Source organism: Mus caroli, unplaced genomic scaffold (genome assembly GCF_978045245.1).
Source record: "Mus caroli unplaced genomic scaffold, Mus_caroli_1 scaffold_10, whole genome shotgun sequence".
NCBI classification, from domain to species: domain Eukaryota; kingdom Metazoa; phylum Chordata; class Mammalia; order Rodentia; family Muridae; genus Mus; species Mus caroli.
This window is the reverse complement of record NW_028227265.1, coordinates 69208641-69227344: the sequence shown is the minus strand read 5'-3', so window position 1 is coordinate 69227344 and position 18704 is coordinate 69208641. Positions and strand designations below refer to the sequence as shown.

General features: G+C 43.6%; 1 protein-coding gene across 1 annotated transcript in view; it reads left to right on the top strand.

Annotated features, from left to right (window-relative positions):
- Positions 1-224: 224 nt before the first annotated feature.
- Mfap3l (microfibril associated protein 3 like) overlaps positions 225-18704 on the top strand; it is a 49787-nt gene continuing 31307 nt past the window's right edge. The window contains exon 1 of the mRNA XM_021170847.3: positions 225-453. The gene's annotated coding sequence lies outside the window, so the exon portion shown is untranslated. The remainder of the gene's footprint in view (positions 454-18704) is intronic.

Genomic DNA, 18704 nt, shown 5'->3' with positions numbered 1-18704 from the left:
CCACAATTACCAGTCACGCTGCCCTAGCACCACTGAGTCTGGAGGAAGAGGCAGGGTGGAGCGCAGGAGCACCGCCCAGTGGCCGCCCGGTCCCGCCCAGAGGCGGGGCTCGCTGAGCACGGTGCTCCCCTGCAGACTGCAGGGCCTGCCCGGGGTGGGCGGAGCCCACCACCCGCAGAGGCCCGCCCCGGGCCGCGGCTGCCGCGAAAACCCGGTTGTGCAGAGTGCACAGGACCTCGGCGCCGCCGGGAGCCGCACTGGGCATGCTCGGCTCTCGCTGGCTCTGGCGCCTGTAGGTGGGAAGCTCCGGCTCCCGGCGGCGGGGCTCGTAACCCGCATCGAGAAGAGGCGCGGGCGGCGGAGGAGGTTGGTACGCGCTCGGTGCTGCAGAGCTCCCCGGGTGACCATGGCGAGAGGCGCACGGCGACCACCCGAGTGGCGCAGCGGTGTCAGGTCAGTGAGGGCACTAGGCGGGCGAGCCTGGGCGGCGGGCTACAGTAGGAGGGAGCCTCGCGCCGGGTTTGTGGTCAGCGGCCGCCCGAGCTGCAGAACTTTCGGACGCCTGGGCTGGCGAGGCTACGCGCCTGGAGGTGCCCTGCTCTCCCAACTCGTGGCTGGTCGCAGGATGCTGGAAGTACATGCAGGGCGGAGACCAGCGGGTTGGGGACAGTCGCGTCCAAGGCTCGTGCCACAACCTTCTGATGGCCAGGGGCGCGCTGTTCACAGCGCGTTAGCACAGAGCCTTCCCAATCTCCTGGGAGAAGGAGGATGCCACGCAGAGACAGGGCTCTTCGCCCAGCTGTGGATCGTTCTTGTCACGGTGCCTCAGTTTCCCCAGACAGAGAAGGGTGTATTGGCCTTTGCCCGGAAGGCGGCGTGGGGAGCTCCGAAGCGCCGCGTCCTGATGCTGCAGGAGTGTGGGAAGCATCTGGTGCTAAGAGCTGCTTCCTTGTCTTGAGAGCTCTTGGAGTTTGTCGCATTTCCCACCATAGCAAGTTGACACCAAATTGTCTGGTGGCCTGGAATGGGGGAACGTCCTTCTTTGGCTAAAAAAGTAAATGCCGAGTCAATCCTTTTTAAGCCCGAGAATTGCTTGTCTCCCTCTTTAAATTAGCCTGGGATCGCAAATTCCAAGGTTTATAAAGCAAACTGGAAAAAAGAAAAGAAGATGTTTGCAGGTACATTAGCTGCTCACCCTGTAGAAAATATTATGGCTCCGTCGTCATTGTTTTGAAAGACACTTGTTCAAAGTGTGGTTACTGTAGCAATCTTTATTTGCTCTAGCTTTATATTAAGAACTTGGAATCAGCACTGCAGAAACAGTGGTTTTTGAAGTTTTCTCACTTTTTTTCCCTTAGGCAAAACACTTTTTTTTAAAGTTGCTACTATACTCAACATAGTAAAATGTTCAGGATGAAATCTGCAAGATGGAAAAAGAATTGTTTTTCAGGAGAGACTAAATTAGAGCAAGGTAGTTTGCAGGCATTGAGCTAATGCACAAAAATGCAATCTGTACCTTCTAAGGCAATGTTATTGTTTTCCCCTACAGCTACCCATATACATCTATTAAAATATTTACAAGTTTGAGGAGCCCAGCTCATGACTGGTTACATTACCTGGTTCTGTGTGATGCACCACGTTTAAAATCTGCCCTGATTGCTCCACCTATGCCTCGTGCTGTTTAGAAAGAGACAAGTGGGGTCTTTCCTTAGCTGTGTCTTTCTGATTGATAGCAGGGATCTGAGCACCCAGGTCTTATGAGTGTGGCTGGGTTTGTACTTCTGTGCCCCCTGGGTTTGCTAGTGACACTAGATGAACATAACAGACCATTTCTTTTAAAAAATAAATCTCCCCACACTCGTGTGACCTTATTCAAACCCCACTCCTCACCCTTTTTGGCTAACAATTGAAAATTTTAAGACTATTTAAGTAACTCGGCTATTGTTTAATTTGAGCTTTCAATATTTTTCTTCAAGAACTTCCAGACACTTAAATGCCAAATGGCTACTTGCAGTAACCAAATTGTTTAATCTCAGCCCAAGTCATACAGCGTCATGAAGCAAGTGTGTTTGTATGAATTCAGGAAATATGTAGATAGTAGTGTTTGCCTAACTTAGAATTCATTCTAGCATTTGGGGTACAAGTTGTCTTTTCTAGCAAAACCCGGTGGGGGGCACTTACAGTTCTGACAGTTCCCCTGGCCAGTCACATATAGTAAACATCAGCATTAAGGTGCATATGGTTGGTTTTAAATTTCCCATGATACCCCTGTGGAATGGTTAAAAGAATAGGGCTTGGTTGGTTATGTGATTATAACTAATTAAAGGCAGACAGAGCCATTTAACACTTAGGCTCCAAACAGAGGCTCTGTGAATTTATTGGTCTTGCTTCTGCCTCCACCTGAGGCCTCTTCATGCATTAAAATTTCACATTAAATTTTCTTCCCCACAAACTTTGATGGCCAGGCTTCATAAGCTGCAAGGATGAGTAAGACATCATGACTCACACCATCTAGTTGGAGTGATGTGCCCGAAGACAAATCAATTAGAGTAAAAAATAAGCGTTGCAGTCCGTGTATGTGTGTGGGCCTGAAAAGAGGCAGAGAAAAATAGCCTCCTTGGGCTTGGAGGAGGAAAAGCCCTTGTGGAAGGGAGACTTTGTACATAATCTCTGGGAATACTGAGAATTGGTTCAGAGTCTTTTAAAGCAGAGAAGTGGGTCCTGTATTCAGAAAGAACTTATTATGGTAAGCAGAAAAATGTCTCCATGCCTGGTCATGACGAGACTTTCTGGATGTGCTGAAGAAGAACTTTGAGATAAAAAGATAATTCTGAATCGTCCATGTGTGTCCCGTGTCATCCCAGGCCTCGTAGAGGCTAAGGGAGAATTCTGTGGTAGTGTCTTGAGGAAGACTCCATGGGCTGCCACCAACTTTGAAGATGAAAAGGTCTCCCAAGCCATGGTGGGCAGTTGCAAAAGCAAGGATGACGATTCTTCCTCCACCAGTGCCCTAAATTTAGCCCACTAAGATTCATGTGTGCATAGATACATTGGTTTTTGTTGACAGCTTACATGTCCTAAGAGGGAACGATGATTGAAGAATTGCCCAGACTAGATCAGCCCTGTGGGCAGGTCTGTGAGGCATTGACCTTTAAAAAAAAATTACGAATTTTGTTATTAAGAAAACCTTGCAAATAAATAAAAACATCACACACCCTAATTAACCACAAGTACATAAAATATATTTTATACTCAAAGTGTAAAGTTGAATGGGAACAGCCTTTGTTCTAAATGTCAATTCTAATTGTATAGAAAATACAGACTTCAAGTCTGGTTAATATGGGCAATTTCTTGATTACTAATTGACATAGGAGGGCAAGTCCACTGTGGGAGGCACTATTCCTCAGCCAAGAAGGCCCTAGCTGTATTAAAAGGTAGCTGGGCATGAGTCAGAGAATAAGCCAGCAGGCAAGCAGGCAAGAAGTATGATCCCCCATGGTCTCTGCCCTGTGATGATAGACTGTGCTTTGGGAGTCAAAGCCAAATAAACCCTTTCCTCCCTATAAGGCATCTGGTCAGAACACTTTACAACAGAAAGAGAACTAGAACATGTGGTGAATTTCCAAACTATAGAACAATAAAGATAATGAGTGTTGTATAAAGTCCCTAAAACTGTGGTAATCTCTTATGGACACCATAGAAAGCTTATGCAGTCTTATTCAACGGGAGAATTGGTGTCATGAGATAGCAGACAGAGGCAGCATAAGGGACACGAAGTGTTCCCTTCGCAGTGATGAATTGAACTACACACAAAGGAGGGTGGATTCTATCCCATTATAGGTAAACAATGGGAAATAAGCTTAGGGTTTTAGATAGCAATATGAAACAAACAGTTCATTGGCTGGTTTTATCTTCCAGCTTGACACAACCCGGAGTAACCCAGAAAGAGAGTCCTAATGAGGAATATCTAGATCATGTTAGTCTCTGGGCATGTTTGTGGGGAATTGTCTAATTTGTTAATTGAGGTAGGAAGACATGGCCCTCTGTGGGTGGCACCACTCCCTAGGTACTGAACAGTATAAAAGAGGAGGAAGCTTGCTGACTGTGAGATTGTAACTGCAATAAATCCTCTCCTCCTCGATTCTCCTTTTTGTCTGGGTATCTGTCACAGCAACAGAAATGGAACTAAAGCAGAAATATTTCTACTAGGTTTAGTTTTATTTTATTTTATTTTATTTTATTTTATTTTATTTTATTTACCGTGACCAAAAGTGACTTATGGAGGAAAGAATTGATTTTGGATTATGGTCCCAGAGTGAGGCTCCATGACTTATATGCAGCAGGCAGCTGGAGCATGAAGCTCACTGGTTACGTCTTTAGCCATGCACAGGAAACAGTGAACTGCAAATGGGGCCAGGGCTACAAATTCTCAAGGCCTTCCCCCGGTGAAGGGCATCTTCCAGCAAGGCTCTATCGCCTAATGGTTCTTCAACCTCACCAAACAGCACCACCAGTTAGAGACCAAGGGTTCAACTACCCGAGCCTATTATGGCTAAGACCGTCACAGTGGTTAGACCCCAAATTTCACAGGTCAGTTTGTTAAGGGAATTACCCCAAGGTAGTCAGTGGCCAATGAGATCTCTGAAATCACATCACTCACATGTATTTGTGCAATCAATAGTTTAAGAAAATCTTTATTCACAATTCTTTATGGAAGGTTATAAACCTGAAAGCAAATAGACGAGTCCCATGCTAATTATAACTTAGAGATGTCTCCAGTGTTAATTACACTTCTTGTTGCTTGAAACCAAATGGCTGACAGAAACAACCTAGTGGAAAAGTATTCCTTTTGTCTCCTGATTTGAGAAGGGCTAGTCCTGAAGGCCCAGCAATGGGATCATGAGGCTACACACTTAAATCTCAGCATAGTATAGGAAACAGAGTAGATTGGCTCAGAAGTAGGACCTCACTATAGCACCCAGTACCTGTGCTCTCTCCTTACAAGGGACCCACTTCCTCCAACTAGACTTCTTAAAAGTTCCACAAATGCACAGAATAGCATCACTAGCTGCAAACCAAGTATTCAAACGCATAAACGTATAGGGGGTGTTTCACATCTAAAACACGACTCCTGGTTCAGGATGGTTCAACCTGGTGTTCTGATCTTAGAGTGGCTGACTGGGACACAGCCTCTTTTTTAAAGTAAGACCATCTTCTACTTTTTTATGCTTAGTGCCATGTGAGCAACATTCTGCTGTCTCCACACCAAGTACATCTGAGTGCTGAGGGAGCTGTGGAAACACAAATTTGGGACCGTTCAACCGAGAGTGATGAGATTTTGCATGGGCTTCCTTCGCCCTGCTCGGTCGGTGGCGGCTGACCATGTTGTGGCTCCATGGATAACACTGGCGGTTCAGGTCACAGTTATTACTGACAAGAGTGGCTTCAGGCTAAGATTCCCCAGTTTCTGGATAAATGTCCTTCTAGAAAGAAGTATTTCCTGTACAAGTACTTGTGCTGATTCATCTGGAGACTGCTATCGTCTGACAGCCATGTTTGCTGTTGGCTTCCTTCTTGTGGGGTGATCTGGGGCAGCTGCTAGTATGAGATCACAAAGCCTCGTGCTTAAGTATAAGAAATTCAGCTCCTCTTTTTCCAACATATCTAGTCTCTTTTCTGGACAAGGCCTCAATTCTTTTCTTTTCTTTTTTTTTTTTTTTTTTTTTTTGAGATGTAATGCTAGTTTTTATTTTTAATTGGATATTTTCTTTATTTACATTTCAAATGTTATCCCCTTTCCCGGTCCCTGCCCCCCAAACCCCTTATCCCATTCCCCTTCCCCCTGCTTCTATGAGGGTGTTCCAATACCTACCCACCCACCCACTCCTGCCTCCCCACCCTCAAATTCCCGTACACTGGGGCATCCATTGAGCCCTATAAAAACCTACAGTCTCATTGAGTTGGTATCACTTTGTGCCTTGAAAAATCTAAACTGGAAAAAGATATCTTATTGTTGAAAGATTGACTCAAAAAATATTTTTTCAGGGAGTGTAGCAGATGATGCCCTAGTCAATTAGTATCTGTTATTAAAAACAATAGCCGTGGGGCTTTATTAAAATTTATCTTAATAAAAAGAAGTGTCTGTCTGTATGCATGTATGCTGTATATGTTCCATTTACATAATACCATACTGTTGTTTTGTTGTTTTTACCCAAATGTCCTTTCACAGTGATGCAGTAATTCTTCTTTTCCACTGGGGTATTACTAGCTCAGAATAAGCTTGTCAATCAGAAGAAAAAGCAATCAGGGAGGGATTCTACCATGAAAAAAAAGTGATATTTATTTGGGACTGACAGTGTTTCCCTGGGAATACTGAACAATAAGCATATTCAAAGAATTGAGGTAAGAGGAGGTGTAAAACCCCAGATGGGAAGAATTACATTGGGCGTTCAGAGACCATAATCCTTGATCACAGTCCTTACTGACAGGAGTGGCTTCCATCTAAGACTCCACAGAGTTGCTGGGTAAACATCCTTATTATATACTTTGTATACGATTTTAGAAGTCTGTGCAATGATAGTTCTCAGGGGATCGTGTGTTAAGAGCCTGCCCTTTATAACTTCCTGGCTGTGTTCATTTTGTTAGAGTTGACCAAGCAACTCCATTTTTATTCTAACAGCCTTTACGTTTCCTTCCCTGCTTTCACAACTTTTTCAGCGTACATTAATCTTCAGAATAATATAACTTCAGTTATACCTTTCTTAAGATTTATTTATTTTTATTTCATGTGTATGAGTGTTTTGCTTTCATGCATGTCTGTCTCCATCCAGGCTATGCCTAAGGAGACCAGAAGAGGGTTTCAGATCCTCTGGAATGGGAGCTACACATGGTTGCTAGCCACCTTTTGGGTGCTGGGAACCCAACACAGGTTCTCTGTAGCCAGTGATCTTAACTATCTGAGCTATCTCTCCAGCCCCTGTACCTTTCTTTGATTTTTGTTCTTTCTCTGGGTGCTTGCCTTGTACTCTCTTGGTATTCCAGCCTTGATCCTCTGATTTGTAAGCTACTTAGCTGTTTCTGAGTAACTGGGTTTCCCTGTGACTGCACCCATCATTCACCATACCTCAATATTTCCACATCTGTATTTCAAACCAGCGTCTCTCAAATATATCTTATATCCATGCATTAACTCATGCATTCATTCAGCAAAAGTTGACAGTCTGAGATTTCATCATCCTCTCTCCATTGGAGGGATGGACATACACAAAAGGCAATGACCTGAAATGATGGAGTTTGGGGTGAAGTTGAGGCCTTTTAACCAAGACTCCCCATGTAGGTAGGGCCTTTCCAGATGGGTAAGGAAGGAAGACAGCATTAGAAGCCACAGAGGTTCTATGAGAACAGCATAAGATGTCAGTAAGAGACATATGGAAGAGCACAGACGGAGAGAGGGAACCAGGATGACAGCAAATTGAGGGCTCAGAATGAAGAACAGCATGAAAAGCTGTGTGTCCTGCTCAAGAGTTCAGAATCACTCTGAACAAAACGATGTTTTACTTGTTCATCTTGTTTTGTTTGTAGTTCTAGGATTTGAACCCAGGCCCAAATGCATACCAGACAAACACTCTGTGAACTGAGCTGTATCCCCAGCCTCTGGAGTATGTTTTCAGTCAGACTCTGGAGAGTCAGCTGACTACGGCAACGAGGCTTGTGTACAGAAGGCACGTGGGTGTGTGGGCACGAGGGTTGGATGCAAATCAAGGAGGAAGGAGTCTCTCCGGGTGGTGCCTGACAAGGTGATGAGCACCAGGGCAAAAGAAACAGGGTGGTGGCCAAATGCCTAGGAGCGGGACTTGCTAGAACTAGGCAATCGATTTGTACATCTGGGCAGGAAACGAAGGGAGGCGTTGAAAACAACTCCGGGGCAATTAATTAGATTGTCAGGCGTTGCATATAAATGGAGGCACTCCTGCTTGGTGAAACTCCTCCTGGCTCTATACCAGGGCAGAACTGGAAGCTCCAGAGAGATGAATTTCCACTGTACACACTTAAAGCAGCAAGAGGGGGTAATGAATGCCCAAGCCCAAGCCTGTATATGTGAACCATTTTACCATTGCAGTGCATCCACACTGTGAGGGAGATATAAATGAAAGAATTCTTTCACCACTTCTAGATGGGAGTATGTGGAGCCTGCACTGAGAGGGTATCTTTAGAGGATGGGCTGCTACAGTGGATTTTGTGATCAGTGGAAAGAAGAATACTTCCTGTAACAGATAACTTAAGTGTTATCCTTGCCCTTTCCGTCCATTGAGGACTGGAGGCTGCTGATGGTCAGAGGGAAAGCGAAGGGGAAAGGTTTGTTTCCTGAAGAAATAAAGGGGTTGGAGCAATGGGCTCCAAAATTGTGCATTGATGGGGATCACCCAGTTACACAGGGTCAGCGTTTGGAGACTTGGCTACTTCAGATTGTCCTCCTGCCTCATTAGAGTATCCTATACTTGCAAGAATATATACATGCAAATATACATACATACATGCATACACAATGGCACCTGCTTGAACTAGCATAGGTATTACTTGTGGCTGTGGGTACTGCACTGAGTCTGACTGATGCCTCTTCCCCAAAGGTCCAGTTTCTCTGCAAGGAAGGTAGACACACAGCCACCATGGGGACAGATGCTCACACAGCCACCATGGGGACAGATGCAAAGCCAACCTTCTCTCTCATTAGCAGAGGAAGCTACTTGACTCTCTCCAGGCTTCATTTGGGGCATGCTTATGGGATGACAGTAGGCAGCTTAAACTTCTAGAAACCATTCCATTTCCTGCTTGTTGGCTATTGTGACTCATCTCAGTTTCTATATTTCTGTGTTATTCTAAATGCAGGCACTGGAATATCCTGTCCTGTCATAGGCCAGGGTGGCTCTTGCTGTCATTCTGCCTGTCTCCTACCACTTCTGTTAGTAGCCCAATTTGGAAAAAGGGCTTTGCTGTCCTTGTTTCCTCTCTCGTTCATTCTTTCTCTCCCTCTCCCTCTCCCTCTCCCTCTCCTTCTCCCTGTCCCTCTCCATCTCCATCTCTCTCTCTCTCCCCCTCCCTCTCCTCCTCCCTCCGCCTCTGTGTGTGTGTGTTATTTATTTTTTATTTTTAACTTCAAACTTTTGAAACTCTAGATGACCTCATCTCTGGGTTGGACTACAGTTAGATGTCTCAAAAGTAACGGACTTTTCTCGATTCCAGTATACTATCCGGAAGCCTGAGGTTCATTTCCAGAAAGCACTGGCCTAATGCCCATCCTTTGCCTTGAGGGGACTCAGTATTTCTCCATGGATGTTTGTACACTGTGCTGCTTCAGACTGTTAGCTCAGTCTTGCCTTTCACGGGCATCTCGTTCCAACTTCGAGGCCGTGGTCAGTTACCTACCTGTCTTTCACGGGAGTGCTCAGTTTTGTTTCCTAAGTAATGGACCACCTATCCCAAAGTGCTCTTCCCATTGCTCTGAAGATCCATCCTAGAGTTCGAAGCTCTAGCAACTCATTTGTTAGACTTGAGTGTTTGGGATGGCACTCACAGCCGATGAAGTAGAAGAGCTTCATGAAAACATGTCACAACCCAGGGTTATGTTCCTCACCGTGACAGTTTACTTCTACACTTACTTTCCACAGTGAAGCCATTAGTCCTGCTGAGAAAACTATGCTGTCTCTTTTATTCATCCTCCAGGTCTTGACCAAGTCCAGGGAATAGTCTATGACTTTTCCATTTTGCCTCCCATGAATTTCTGTACCTTGCATTGCTAGGCACCTGGGAGGTAGAAACATGGTCTTGAACCTCTTTTACTAGAGCAATTGATATTAAACTAACACTAAAAGCCTTATAAATAATTTTTTCCGTTAGTTAATAGATCAGCTCCCTGTTGCTTTTATCGATTAGCTAGGCCTGACTGCCCAGGTAATCACTAAAAACACCTGGTTCTTGTTCTGGGTCTACAAGGCCTTTGCCCATCACAGCAGGAGAAACTGTGTGGAAACCAGGGACTTCCTGTTTTCAACTGGTTAATTTTTTTTTTAATCATTGGTTTTATTTTATGCATACTGGTGTTTTACCTATGTGCCTATTTGTGTACCTGGTGCCTGCTGAAGCCAGAAGAGGGCATCAGATCCTCTGCAGAGTTACAGATGGTTGAGAGCTGCTGGCCACATGAGTGCTGAGAACCAAACCTGTGCCCTTTGGAAGAGCAGCCAGTGCTCTTAACCACTGAGCTATCTCAACTGCAAATTGATTTTGTTTCTAACAATTTGCAGTATTTTCACATTGAAAGACATGTAGGCTTGCTGGGAAAAATTATCTTCATCTATATAATAAAGTCAGCTAGAAGACAATTCAGATCTAGCCCAACTTCTGAAAAGAGTCATTCTTTTGCCCCAAATCTTTGAAATAATGATTACTAAGAAATGGATGCAAATGTATTAAATGTATTAAATGTTTCTAGCATTTGGAGAGTTTACCTAAGGTGAGATGTGTCTTCAGTGATCACTGTGTACACAGTAGACTGAGAATCTGAAGGATCAAGTCCAGCAAGAGACTTCCTGAGCTAGGACCAACAGCTTCAAATTGCTTCTTCCGGGGTCACATGGGCAGAATTACACAGGCCTGCCCCAACCCCAGAGCACAGAGGCCTTCTGAGGGTTGAATGTTTTATAAGCCATAAATGTTTGTCAATGATAAAGGAAGTCATTGTTACTCCCTTAATACGAATTAAGTCAGGTGGAGTTTGAATTACAGAATCCCTTCTGATCTGTGTCACAGAAGTCCAGTTGTGTTAGCAATGAGTGACCGAACCACTTCACATGTGGAATGTTGGTTATGCAACTCCACTTTGTGAAAATGGGCCGGTGAACCAGGAAAGAGGAAAAGCTGTTTAACTCACTCCAGTTATTAAGTGCATTTTTTTTTCAAATGGATCAAGTCTTATTCCAATGAAAAACAAAGCCTTAGTTGGTCGCTGTCCTTGGCTGTGAATTTGAATGGCTTTAATCAAAGACTCAGAGGCACAGGGAGTGAAGGGTGCTTGGATATTTGGGAATACCGATTAAGAACATGTATTTCAGGCCTTGAACCAAGCTCCATAGTCAGTGGGGTTCAGTTCTTGCTCTTCCCTGTTTCAGAAGAGTGGTTGGAGCCTCTGTTGTACCCAGAAGGATAGTCCCTGCCAACCTTGTGGTTTGTCCCTAAGAGGGTGTGAGTGGACAATGTTCCTGCCTTGAGAATGTAAGTCTGTGTTTCCTGCGGAGGAAAGTTATCACTTGCCTTATCGTGTACCAACAGGTCCTGTGAGCCATCCTTCAGGTCTCCAATGGCTTGTGGTCACAGTTTGACCTGTTAATCCTGGGATGAGATTTGTTTTTCCTTTTTAAGGGTTTCTTTGAACCCACAGATTGACCCACAGCCTGGAGTGGCAGGGAAAACATGGTTGCAGGAGCGTGAGGAAGCATTTGCAACCAGGCAGCAGAGAGATGGATGCTGGGGCTCAGCTACCTTTTTTTTCTTTTGATTCAGTCTGAACCCCCAGCCCATGGGATGGTGCAACCCACATTCAAAGCATATCGTCCTTTCTCCATTAAACTTAGAGCTCTAGAAACACCATGTTAGCATCTGGGTGTGTTTCTATAGTGATCCCAAACCAAATCAAGCTAACAGTGAAGACTAACCCTGGGACTGGATTTATTTATTTTTTACCTGTGTGCTAACAATTCTCTTGTTCATTCTCTTGTCTCTCCATCCTTACCCTTTCTTCCCCTGGCCAGCCACAGCCTTGATTGCTGTGCTGAGAGAATCCCTGGGTTTGGAAGGAACTTAAGAGAAAGATCTGCAGGTCAGAGGTACTGGATGACCCCTGGTGTTATATCAAGAGAATTGTGCAAGAAGGAAATGAGTTGCTGTCTTCATCCCAGGTTGCAGACCTTAATCTTAAAATTCCAAAGTCCTTTCCTCCTCACAGCTCTCCCTAGGATTTCTGTCTTCTACCTTAACTTCAGAGTCCATCTTATTTCTCCAGAAACCCTGTCTGTCCTCTGCCCTCCTATAATCTCAGCTTCTTGGCTGTAGGAAGGCCTTCAACATGTTCTTAATTCTATCTGTAGCCTAGAATATGGTGCATGCCCCTATTGGCCGTTATTCAGTTATTCTTTGCTTTATTGAGAGCTACTAATATCCTGAGGCTCATAATGAGTTTGATAGTTTTATTACAGGCTGTGCCCTTGCAAAATAATCAGCTGCCCTCTGAAAGAGTGCATGGGAAAAACTGCTCTCTCAACTCCAGAGCAGCGAGTTAATTGCATTCAGCCAGTTGGGAAGCTGTGTATGCACAAAGACTCATTCACTGTGCCAGCCATGAGACTTTATGGAGTTCCCAGAACTAGCAAGAAAATCTGAACTCAAAATTGGTTCTGGCCTGTTTTACAATTAAGAAAGTGTGTTGAGGATATTACTCCCTGAGCTGGCAAGATGGCTCACAGGTAAAAACACTTGCTAAGCATACTAGACAACCTGAGTTCAGTCCCCATCCTGAATTTTATCTCTGTATCCCAACGACAGAAAGAAAGAGCCAGCTTCCAAATGTTGTACTCAGACCTCTTAACCCCATATCCATGCTATGGTTCTCATGTGCACATGCACAAAAAACAATAATAATGTTTTAATAATGGGACTGGAGAGATGGCTCAGCAGTTAAGAGTACTTGCCGCTCTTGCAGAGGGACCAAAGGAATCAGGTTTGTTTCCCAGAACCCACATCAGGAGGGACACAACTGCCTGTAACTCCAGTTCCAGGAGATCTGAGGCCCCTTCTGGGCTCCCTGGACACCAGTGCATACATGATACACTAACATGCATGCAGTTACTCATGCATGTATATAAAAAAATAATTAAGTCCTTTTGTAAAAGAGTATCATAGCACTCGCTGGTTTATAGACCTCACAGTTAGCAAAGGGCCACAGGCATGGTGCCAGTCACTCAACGTGTAGACAGCTAAGAGTTAATGCTCCAATCAAACTCCTCCGTGTTGTGTGGGATCTGCTTAGCATTTCTTCTAGGCTCTAGGAAGAGTTCTGACCCACTCATATATTCTGCTAGCTTACCCTGACTTGAGGAGGCGCTAAATCATAGACACCAAGACATTGTCAGGAAATGGGCTTGAGATAGGTTACAAACAGGAATTCAAAATCAGCAGAGATCAAAGTATAGATTATCAAGTTAACATTGGAAAAACATTACTGGGAGGAGCTAGGGAGAGAGTTCAGGCATGAGATGCTTATGGCAGAATCAAGATCAGACTTTCCATCCACGGAACCCGTGTAGAAAGCTGGGTGTGCTGGTGTGCATTTGTAATCCCAGTACTGGGAGACAGCAGCAGGATGGTATTAGCCACTCACTGAGAGACCCTGCCTCAAAAGTTAGGGCAGAGAAACCCGGTGCCAACCTCTGGCCTCCACAGGAGCAAGACGGGTGTGAACATCCACATAGGCACATGGACACATAGGTATACATTACACACACAGGAAAACATTGAAATTAGAAAATTTGGATTTTCTTCCATGTATATGACAAATGAATAGGAGAGATGGTTTGCTTTTATTAAGAGTAAAAATGCTGGGGAAACTATGTTCTGATGCTAGAAGCATAGAAGTTAGAGAGCAACTAAGTGTGCTCCTGGCTCAGCCTTAGATGGACTGGGAACTCTAGCAAGGATGACGTAAGAGGTGAATGATAAATGCCAAAATAAGTATCCTGACCACTGCAATCATCTGCCTTTCTCCTGTTTGCTTTCTTTGACACAGTATCTCACTGTGTAGCCCAGGATAGTGCTTTTTTTGACACAGTATCTCACTGTGTAGCCCAGGATAGTGCTTTCTTTGACACAGTATCTCACTGTGTAGCCCAGGATAGTGCTTTCTTTGACACAGTATCTCACTGTGTAGCCCAGGCTAGTGCTTTTTTTGACACAGTATCTCACTGTGTAGCCCAGGATAGTGCTTTCTTTGACACAGTATCTCACTGTGTAGCCCAGGCTAGTGCTTTTTTTGACACAGTATCTCACTGTGTAGCCCAGGATAGTGCTTTTTTTTTTTTTTTTTTTGACACAGTATCTCACTGTGTAGCCCAGGCTAGTGCTTCTTTTGACACAGTATCTCACTGTGTAGCCCAGGCTAGCCTCAAAATTACCGCAATTCTTCTGCCTAGCCTCCAGAGTGCTGGTATTGAAAGTATATGCTACTATACTTGGCTATCTCCATGAAAATCTTTAAAAGCCTGCAGTATAATCTGTCTTGGACAATGACTTGGCAGCATGAAGGCATTGCAATCGTACACCTTTCCCATGTGTATTCTGTTCCCAGCTTTATTCCCTGTCAGCATGCATCTAAGGAGGTCTCCCTGTATTCAGTTAAAAGTTTACATTTACTGAGACCCAAATTATTGTTGGCCATTGCTTTAGCATGAGAACTAGTAGACATTAAATATGTGCTACAAGAATGACCAGCTCCTCTGAAGGACATAACTATGGTTACCGTCTTCATGTCCCAACTACTGGAACAACTTCAACACAGCCTTTCTGGTGACAAGAGATTCTAACTGGCTCCAACCAGCAGGAACAGCCGTAGGCTCTTTATGTTGGTTCGTTGCCACTAATCCTTGGCAATGGGTTGCCTTCACTTTAGATTCCCTGTCCTATCTTGCATAAAGAAAAGCTTTATGAACAATCTCTAAGATTTTCTAGTTCAGTGAGCAAATACATATAATAGACCTGTCTTCAGCTTGTCTAGCAGTTATATCTACAGAGGAAAACCTTTAATAATGTGTGTCTTCCTCTATACAGCTTTGTGATGTTTTTCTCTTTAAAAGACTGTAGTAACAAATGCCTAGAACACATCCTTTCCAGTGATCAAGCTTAATAAGTACTTGTATTTAATAAGTTGCCGACAGTATCTTACTTGTACATTAAATGGACATTTAAAATCATCTCATAACCCTGGGCAAGGCAATTTAAACATGTTTTTAAGCCCCACTCTTTCTCTTGAGATGAAGTCTCATATAGCCCAGGCTGGTCTCGAACTCACTATGAGGCTGAAGATGATCGTTAAACTCCTTTCTCATCCTCCTGCCTACACCTTTTGAGTTCTGGTACCATAGACACTGAGCTCAGTGCTCGGGATCAACCCTAGGACAACATGTGTGCTAAGCAAATACTCTACCAACTGAGCTACACCTCCAGCTCCTGTACCATAACTATTTGTAGTCAGAACAACAGACTATGAGGGAAGTTGTAATAAAAATTCATGGTTTCTTAGCATTTACATACCATCAAAATTTACAGTATACATGTGGTATATGGAGCCCAATAGTTATTTTTTAAGTTGGAAAAGCCATGATTTAAAACAGATCATTTTTGAAAAAATGTATACCTTTCATGTCAAAACCTTAACAAAGCATATGATTCTTTGGAATGTTTCAGGTTGGTGTGGGTGATAGAGTAGGGATGGATAGATATTTGTGTAGTATGCCATCTCAGTTGTGTTTAGTGGTTATCCACAGCAATCCAGCAAGTCAGATGTATGCTTTTTTTCTGTCCAATGAATAACTAGAAATAGTCCTAAGATATACTAAGCTAAGTCCTAAGATAAATAGCCCAAGGTATACTCATGGTGCTGTGAGGTCTCCCCTAGTCTTTCTCTTTGTAGGGGTCAATCACAGCCTCTACTCTTCTGAAGATGCACTGCCATGTATCTTGGTGTATGGCACTTTATCCCTTTAGATGGTGTCACTGTTGCTTGTCCTTGGAACATCTGTCAGAGACAGAAGACCAATGGAGCTAGAAGAAGTGACAAGACCAGGCCAGAACTGCTGTAAACTCTCCTTTGTCTAGCAGACAATGGATAGCACTATCCAAGGATCCAATAATTGAAATTCATTATTTGTGTGTACATGTATGTTCTACCAATAGTGCTGCACTGGGTTTTGGCAAATGAGATATTTCTTAGAGAGTTTAATTGTAGACTCCACTGCTTAGGTAATCTGATATTACCTTGACCTGCAAACAGTCTTTAAATCCTGCACATTCGAATCCTTGTGCCCCTTTCTGACTTGTCCACTGCTTTCCTTCCCTTTTGCTTTTCGATCAGGTTCTTCTCTCTTCCTTCTCTCCTTGGATAGGGTGGCAGTCTCCTAGTGACCTCTTCATCAGCAGCCACTAAGTTCTGAGCAGGGTGACCTTTGTAAACAGAGTGCCCCTGTCTTCAGCATTCCGTACCACCACCCACACCATCTGGACAAGCCTGCCTTCCCAGTCTCCTCCTTCGTGCATGCATGGAAACTTATCAGGAGTGTTTCCTCAACCAAAAGATGTCTCATGGGCTTCACTGAATCACCAGTGCACCAGAGAAAACAGTGCTGACTCATATGTTATGACAAAACCTCATTGTGTGACTAAACAGAATATTTGACCCCATTGATGGAAAGGTGCCAGCAATAATACAGCCAAGACAATAAATAAATAAATAAATAAATAAATAAATAAATAAATAAATAAATGAATGAATAAATAAATAAATAAATAAATAAAGTATATTCATTTAGTTTAAAACACTCTTAACAAGATGCCCCTTTCCCCCAAACTCTATAAATACATCATCTATAGTCCCGGGCTCTAGATGGAAAATAAACAAACAGGATCCAACAGAGCGTCCTATTAAATACTTGTAAATAAAATACAAGAGTTGGGAAATAGGAAAGGGTCAAATTAACGAAAGAACATTTGATGTTTGCTACACATTTTCTTTTTCTTTTTCTTTTCCTTTTTCTTTTTCCTATTTATAGGAAATAAGATATGCTATGAAGGTTTTCCCAGAAGCCCCAAACAAACACTTGGAGCTGAACAATTTGCCTGTTGTAGCTTTTGTTAAGCCCTGCCTTTGAAACCCATGCTCTTTGTTCTTGCATTTTGAAGGACTGTGTTTTAAGCTGCTGGATTACAGTACTCACATTTACACTTTGGAGCCTCGATTGACTTTTACAAAGTTAGAGTGTTATTAACTAAACTCTCATGACGATGTCAGATCCCAGTCTGATAGGTTCTTCTTTTAAAAAATTCATTTGTAGATTATTTCCTCAACATCCAGTCATGTGATATTTTCTGTGCTTTGGGCAGGGCATTGTAATTTACCCGATTCCACAGAAGTCTACCTTCTTAAAGCATGTGTGTGAATGTGATTTCTAGTACCTTTAACTAAGGAAATCCTATGGGATTCATAGTGAGGGATTTTCCTCACTATGAAAGAGAAAAGAACAAGATGGTGCAGATAGGAAGATTATCAGAAGTTCCACATGAATAGCAGATGCCACAGGGACACCATGAACCCTAGAACATGCCACAAGGGCAAGGTGAAGACAGCAAAGCTTTGGGGAGCATTCAACAAACATGACCTAGATGTACCTCTCCAGATGTCCATATCACCTAGAGGCAGCTGTCCCTCTCTCCAGCTAGACTGTGAGCAGACCTGGCCTCTGATTTATCTGGCTTATAGCACTGTTCACCCCATGTGCCTGGCCATATATTGACCACTTAACAAATGCTCATGCTATAGAAATAAAAGGGCATAGCATACAATAGACTGGCTTCCTGAAATAACTGCTAATTAATAACCCCCCATGAAGCTGCTGCTTTTTTTTTTCTAAACTAAGTTTTCATGAATTTTTTTTCCGAAGACAAATCTTCCTTATGGTTTTTTAATTGTATTACTTGACCATTAGTAACTTCACAATGGGATAGGCTAGGGGTAAGAAGGGAGGTTTGACAGCTTGCTAATTACAACTCCCACATTAAAGTGCAAGTGATTGTGTTTGCCCATCTCAGAGACTCTGAGGAGCCAGGTACAGAAGACATGATGCATCTGTCCCAATTATATTAAGACAGCACTGTAGTGTCCTCTTCACTCTTGCTAGCACAAAGGATGCATTCCGGGATGCAGTGCCAACAAGACCAGCCTCTGGCAGGAAACAGCTCTTCACCTGCATGTTATTTTTTAAAGATTATCGACTGTATTCTCCTTAACTGTGAAAGGGGCTATATGGTTTCTTTACTCCTACTTTTTTTTTTTTTTTTTTTTTTTTGGTTTTTCGAGTCAGGGTTTCTCTGTGTAGCCTTGGCTGTCCTGGAACTCACTCTGTAGACCAGGCTGGCCTCGAACTCAGAAATCCACCTGCCTCTGCCTCCCGAGTGCTGGGATTAAAGGCGTGTGCTACCACGAAAGAGCCCTTCTCCCATTTTATCTTGCCCTTAGCGTAAGGGCATTTCCTCTGCCCTAGAAGTTAAGAGAGACAGAGAGACAGAGAGACAGAGACAGAGACAGAGACAGAGACAGAGGGAGAGAGAGAGAGAGAGAGAGAGAGAGAGAGAGAGAGAAAATCTAGTGTATTCACTTCAGTGTGATACCAGAAGAGGCAAGCCTTTGAATTCTCAGATAGAGTATTTACAAAGGACCCAAGGGCTGAAAAGGTGGCTCAGTAGGTAAGAGTACCAGCTGCTCTTCCAGAGGACCCAGGTTCAATTCCCAGCACCCACATCTGTCTGTAATTTCAGTTCCAGGGGATCCAATTCCCTCACACAGACATATATATAGGCACAAGCATCAATGCACATGCAAAGGATCCAAA